We start from the raw sequence: 7,755 nt of genomic DNA, 5'->3' as shown, positions 1-7,755 counted from the left end.
CACTTCCTGCTGACTTCCTGTTGTGATTACCTAACTTCCTGCTGACTTCCTGTTGTGGTATCCTGACTTCCTGCTGACTTCCTGCTATGATAACCTGACTTCCTGTTTACTTTTTGCTTACGTCCTGTTGTGATAACCTGTCATCAAACTTGGAAATCTATCCAATAGTTATAATTTTAGACATTTCAGTCCAGACCAAAGCTGACCAACATCTCTAGAGCATGGCTAAAATAATCCATTTTACTATTATATCACCTGGATGATTCAAACTGGGGCTGGATATAAAATGTTCTTTGGTCTAAATCCACATTTGTTTATAGAGTCTCAAAAATTGTGCAGAAATCCGGCATCTGATGTTTTGGTAGTTTTATTTGGTCAATGTTCTTCTGCAGCTGGTCAAGTTTAGAGGATTTTCAACATTCACAAAGTTTAGTTTCTTTTGTTGAATGAAAAAACAAACTAAGGCTTACGAATGTAGGCAAGAGGATGTCAGAGCTGTGCCCACACAGTATGAATGAATGAAATCTGTGCGTTGTTGTATTTAGGAATCATAGATTGTAGGAAAATCTAGCATAAACAAATATCATCTATTCATTTCTGAAGGGACTTCTTGAAGCTTCTTTTGCAGTCACTGAACCATGAAAATCCATGGCGGGGGAGCATGATGTAGCCTGATAGGAGCGTGATTCCTGTCCAAGCTCATCACCTGCAGCCGCCTGCACACACACCTGCTTCCCATTAGTTATCAACCTCAGTATATATCCACCCCTTCAGGCAGCAGCCACTCTTTTACCTGAACTTTCCATCTCCGAGCCGACTGCCTTCCAAGGAACAAGTGTTTTAATTCCTCATCAAAGTAAAAAAGGTTTTTGTCTTGTGTAACTGTGTGGCTTCTCACTCCTGTGCCAGTTTTCTGAATTCCCACCAACACTGTTTAGCAAAAACACCAGTTTTAACAAGTGAATTTAATTAATTTAAAGGTTCCCGGACCAGTGTTGTCACAGAATATAGACCAAACGTAGAAATATGCACACAAATAAAAACCTGATAGTAATAACAAACTGTCTCATCAGCTTCCTGGGAAACCAAAACAGGTCTCAGGAACTCTGTAAAAACAAAAGATTATCTTATCAGCTTGTGTAGCCAACAGTATAACCCTGCATACCTAAATCCAAAAACACACACTGAGCACTGACCATGAAGTTGCACATTCAGTATATTTGCTTGAAAAATCTATTCAAATTTAAAATTTGTTGGTACTTAGAGGATATTTTGTCACATAAGACAACATTTTTTGTCCGAATATGTGAGATATGATAAAGTGGGACCCACCCAGCCAGGACTGATGACATGTTTTAACATTTAGAGCACTGAGCAGCTTAATTTCCCTTTTATGAGTAGCACATCGGATTTTTACACATATAAAATCCCTTCACAATAAAAGCCCATCGTCTAGTTCATGTTATAATGTAAAGATCTAAAAGCATCTGGACATTATCACATGATTTCACTGTCAGTGCCATTATGAAGCTCAGTTGCAGATCAAATATTAAAGCTTTTATTTTGCCATTTTAATTAATATGCATATGAGCTCCTTATGCCAACTTCAGCAATATCACATCTCTCACACAGGCTAGCCCACAGGTAAATAAAGAATAAACAATCAGTCCAAAACTAATTAGAACTTTTATAATCTTCTTAGCAGAGATTAGCCTCAGGCAACTTATGGCATCATTTAAGAAGATTTATACCAGAAATGCTTCAATATCTTGACATAAATCTACGTAGTTTGGATCATGCCCCTGTGTAGTGGGCATCACGACACTGCTAAAGTAAATAGATAAAGAGAAAAGGAGGTTGGGAATATTAACACACCAAACAGTATCTGTAATACAATTCTAAAATCTGATTCATAGAAGTTTCATATTACAGTCATTTTAGAACCAGACCCTAGTCTCTATCCACCACCCCCACCCCTGCTCCTCTCTGACTTGCAGTGACTCCTTAATTGGGGCTCAGCTGACAGGTTTTCCCCTCGGGGAGAAGGAGCCATGTGGACCATCTGCTTCTAGTCGCAGGATGAACAGGTGTCCTGCTCCCCGCCGGCTGCCTGCACCGTACCAAGCCTCTCCAACGCAGTGTGGCTGCTGTTTGCACGAGATAAATCTGAGTAGTTTTATTTGACCTGTGTGCTGTTTCTACTTCTAACAAAAAAAAAAAGGAAACATATGGAAGTGAATGATCACGGCCTTCAAAGTGAAAGTAAAGCCTGTTATGACAGTTCAGTTTTAACTCTTTACGTTTGACCGATGCGTTTGTGTCTGCAGCCCACATAATCCACAATTATCTCACTTTGGTTTGTAATTTGATTAAATTAAAGGATTATATGGGGAAATTCTCCTTTGCATTAGGCTATTTCCCCTTTGTCCCAACACACTGTGGGGCTGGATCCTCCTTAAAACTTTAATTTTATTTTATTTGAGAAAGTCCAGAGATCATTGGCGTTAGTCAAACATTTCTGCATACAGTAATTTAAGTATTAATCTTAATTCTAAATAAGTTTTACAGTTCGACAGTGGTTAGATCAATGAATTTAAAGCCCCCGTGTCTTTGGGATGGGAGTAAACTGGAGCACAAGGAGGAAACCTGCACACTGAGAGGCAGCTGTAACTGGATCATTCAGTTTACTACTTGTTGGGGCTGATAACTGCATTCGTGCAAAATAATGTTTATTAAAATAAAGAATCTCTTTATCGACTTTTAGCACATTGTTGTGGTTTTTCTGAGCTGCTCCTCACTAGCAACAAGACTAAAAGGACTAAATACTGTCAATTTTCTTTAGAAAACTGCCGCAGTATCTCTCATTTTCATGGCCAAATCCAGAACATTCTAACTCTTGACCTCCTGATTAAAAGTCTCATCCCATTTCATTAAATTAAACTTTTAATTTTGGACCTTTTAAAGAAAAAGATTTTATATGTGGTAACTTAAAGCTTCTCAACGTTATAGTATAACATTAATGTTATTCATTAATCTAATTATTATAACATGAAACATATTCAACATTATATTATGCATCAGGGACAGAAATTTCAGTCTTTCTGTCGGTCCCACTGATTTTCATTGTTGCTGAGAGCTAATTTCCTGTAGCACCACTGTCATGCCGACCAGAGGGGGACAGAATATTATATATAATGTTTTACACCCTCCAGAAAATAATTCTAGCTCGATGACGGTGACAGTCCGGCGTAACCCTTTTCACACTGACTAAAATCATTCAGCTGAGAGATGAGAAAAGACAGAGGAAAGAGGAGGTGTAAATAGAGGGATGGATGGATGGATGGATGTGTGTGTGTGTGTGTGTGTGTGTGTGTGTGTGTGCAGGAGCAGCTCCAGCTTCAGCCCACTTCCCTTCAGGCAAATACTGATCCAGGCAGCAGGGATTACTGCAGCCCCTTAACAAGGCCTGAGAGCTGGATACACAGAGAGGAAGAGGTGGTCCAGCTGGTATCACACACACACACTCAGTTTACAGGCACACTGCCCCCACACATGCTCCTACCTTTGAAGAGGGAAGCCAAACAAACCAGACCAGACCACATGGTGTGTGTGTGTGTGAGTGAGTGAGTGAGTGTGTGTGTGTGTGTTTTGAGGGGGATGGGGCAGGGTCACAGCGGACTTTGAAGGCACAAAAGCCGGCCTTAGGCCCAGTGCCCTCTGGGTCACTTAAGGAGCCAAGGAGGCAGCATAAAAACATGTGTGCATACACACACACACACACACACAGCACCTGCTGTTGGCGCAGGCTCGTGTTTAGTGTAATGGAGATGGAGTGATTCAGCAGCCACACAAAGCAGAGACACATTGCTGAGATTTACCACATAACTCAGGCCAATAAAACCTCCACAGCAACCTGGTCAGCACCTTTGGAAATGTAGTTGGGACTCAGTTTTATCATCGTATCATATTTTGTTCCAAATAAACTCTAAAAACTAATCTAATCTCTCTGTGGTGGAATATCAGAAAACAGTGTTTGTGTGGTCTTTGGTTTATAAATGACTTTAACGGTGACCCAACCATCTGCTGGAGAATCACCACCACAGTCCACAAACCAGCACAATGACACAGCACACACTGACGGCTACTGCCAGAGAGTAAATAAAGAGGTAGTGTCTCACAAACACTGCTATGCCCCTTCGTCTCTGCCTCCCTGTGCCAGTTTGGAAGAACAAAATCTTTATCTATGATGATATTGAAGAGTTCACTTGTATTTTCAGTCAAAAACCCTCAAAGACTTGCTGATGTTGCTCTGATTGCAGGAGGTTAATGGGATTTTGAGAGAGACGACATCCGGGAACTTTCCCAGTGACACTCAGATCATGATCAACCAGGAAGTGAAAACACTGTAGAGGAATTTTACATGCACGGCTTTACTGTTATGATGAAATGTCTTTCACAGAGTACATGCAGCAAGTCACACACACACACACACACACACACACACACACACACACACACACACGCACACACACGCACACACACGCACACACACACACACACGTATTAGCAGCTCCCTGATTAAGTCATGATAGATCGTCCCCACAGGGCCTGGCCTATTGAGCAGTTTGTGTGCCTGTGTCTGTGGTGTGTATTAGCAAATATCCTCATTTACATGCTCACGTGTGTGTACGTATGTGCGGCCATGTGTCTGACTTCATGCAGGTGTGTGTGTGTGTGTGTGTGTGACACCGGGGCGAGTGCCGGGTCAGCGGGGTCAGAGAGGAATAAAAGAACGCAGCAGCTCCCAGCTGCTGGGCCAAACGTCATCCAGCAAAACCCTGCCCCCCCCCCATCCCCCTTCCTTTTCAATGGGAGCGTGCCGCTGTCCTGCTTCTGCTGACACATGCACATTTACACACACACATATGCACAGACACACACACACATGTGCAGTCGTGCACAGTCGTGTCTAGAGCTCGCTGCAGCAGGCGGAGGGGGTAAAAGGGCACATGGGGACATATGCAGAGCATGCAGGGATGCAAATGCACAACAGACTAACATCTGAGCTCACACATCAGCGCTTCCCCTCAGAGTTTTACGGCTTTCTGACCATTAAAACACACCAGAAAGTGCAGGAAGTAAAAGATGCTGCGTGTTGCTACTGCTGGTTTGATGAAATACTGAGAAGAGGCTGTTCAGACCTGTCACATAAGTAAAAGTACCAATAACACAAAATAAAACACACAAGTACAAGTATGTCCTCACCATTAATGCTCATCATGAAACATATTTTTTTCTTTTTCCACCCTATATATTCTTTATCATTGGATCATTATTAGAGATGCATTTATGTAAGAAGCATTTTGGATTTAGAGGTCAGCTTTCCTCTAGTTTCATCGTTATGGGATAATAATAGTAGATAATAAAAGCAAATGTTTTCCCGTAGTTTTTTTGGGTTTTTATTTGGCCAAGTTCTGAGTGTGAGCTGTTTTCATTAGAACCACTTTCTTCCACAGAAATAATCCCTAAAAAGTGTTCATATGCGTTTACACAAAGAAGTAAGGGTACTGATTCTGGAAAGATACGTTGAGTTGTTTCTAATTTCTACATTTAGCAAAGCACACAACAGATGGAGTTCCTTTCACCTCCATTGTATTGTGTTTGAAAACGAAAGAGAACACCTGAGAGCAAACTAAAACTAGAATATGAATTACTTTTTGTTTTTTTTCTTTTTTTAGAGAAGAACAAATCATCTCACATAAAATATTACACAGCAAATAAATAATTCTGGCCTCTTCCATGCAAACACAAACTCAAGTTAGCAGAGACGGAGGACATTTGGCTCAGATGCACACACAGCCACTAAACTCCCATAATGCTTTAGATATTCACAATAAAACGGTGACATGACCAATGTTTCCGAGTGCTAAAAAAAAAGGATTTAAGTTAGAGTTTTCATGTCTTCTGAAATATCTAATATGTCGTGTACCGGCGTGAAGAGAGGAATGAGACGTGGCATCCATTCATGAATGAATTACACTGAGAAACCCTTCGAAAAATTAACGAAAATGTCACATAATCAGTTCTGTCGGTCGGTTCTCAATGCACACTTATGTTCTGCACTTATTGATTTAAAGAAATCAGTAGAGCAGCAATTTAAGAACGTTTAAATCTTCCCTTGAATGAACTAAATGCTCTGTAAACAGGACAGCTGCTTCAGATGAAGACACTGATCTTATGGGAACATGCAGCAGTACAGGAAACAAAATGTCTCCCTCTACTGAACAAACACCAGACTAACCCCAAAAAAGGCAGCACCTGCTGGGGGGAATAACTGCGGTGTGGTGGGGGCTCAGAGAAGAGTGACGACTAGAGACTAAGCTTTTCTGTCTGCGTTCCAGTTTATCAAAGAAGAAAGGTGATTTATGTGCCAAGCTTGGACTCATCAGCTTGAACTCACTGGAATTAATTAATTAGTTAATGTTTCACCATGAAAAAAAGCTTCAAGGTAGTTTTAATCAAAAATAACTCAAATATTTCAGAGACTTGAGGGACTGTCCACTTGTTTTAAGCTCTGAAAGGAGACTTGTGGGTCATTTTTAACTGCCACAAAGCTTGAAACTTTTTGATGACGCCCGTTCGTTACTGTTTTGAGTCATTGGGACGGTCCTCTCTGTGCCACAGTAGAAAAATATGCTGCTGTTTATTGTGAAGACATCGTCAGGAAAACGATGCCTACTCATATGTGAGATCTTATCACACCAGCAGCTGTACTGTGACAGTGCTTCTACTAATCAGGTGGCTTTAAATGCCCCCCGGGGTTACTTTAGAAGCACTCCCGTCTTTGAATACCCTTTAAAGGTCTTTTACAAACCGCCCTGAAGGAAGCAGGCTGTTTTCTATAAGTTTAACCTGAGTCGGACTGGTTTACGATGTGATATTGCTGGCGTGGCCTGCATGTCTCTCTTGTTCCTCTTGTCTGGCCTCTTTGTGTTGTGCTGTATGTGTGAAATTGTCTTTTCATGTCAAACTGCCCTCTCCTTTGCCCACCCTTAATGTATTGTTTGTACCATATGAAACCACCTTTTCATGTGAAAACTCCTTTTGTTCAGCTTTTCTTTATTGTGTGTGAAATTGTTGGACTCCCTGGAGGAAAAGACCCTGGAGCTAAGTGGGACCGTCCTGCCTAAAAAAAAGGATCCTTAAAAATTAAAAATATATAATCAAAATATGCCAAATATATACCAAACCTGTTATTATGATGTGTTTAACTGACCACTCATACGTCCTGTAACGGGAGGAGCAGGTTAGGTGGGTGCTTCAGGTGTGGTCCTGCCAGGTAGCTTCAATACATGTTACCATGACAACAAGGACAGGACAAAGTGTAGGAAACTTTTATACATTTTTTTTTTACTTTTATTATGTAATTGGTGACAGAAATTCATTTTTTTTTTATTGACATCTTTGAAAGACATAAATAACAAACCTCGACCTTTATTACAGCCACTCATCTCTTTTTCTTAAAGCTTCAAACATTGATTTACATTTAGATAGATTCATGGTTTTATATCTTTTGTGTCTGTCCTCCTGTTCTTCACACTAACAAAATACATTTACTGGAGTACTGAACTCAACTACGTTTTAAGTTTGAAGTATCTGTCATTTCATGCGGAAACAGATGACCTTTACTCCACTGGATTTCTGTGAAACCGCCTGTTGCTCGTTTCTTAGAAGCAGAGCTTTGAAGACACTGTG

The sequence above is a fragment of the Pempheris klunzingeri genome, chromosome 10, assembly GCF_042242105.1.
Source record: "Pempheris klunzingeri isolate RE-2024b chromosome 10, fPemKlu1.hap1, whole genome shotgun sequence".
Taxonomy (NCBI): Eukaryota; Metazoa; Chordata; class Actinopteri; order Acropomatiformes; family Pempheridae; genus Pempheris; species Pempheris klunzingeri.
Note: the sequence above shows the minus strand (reverse complement) of the source record.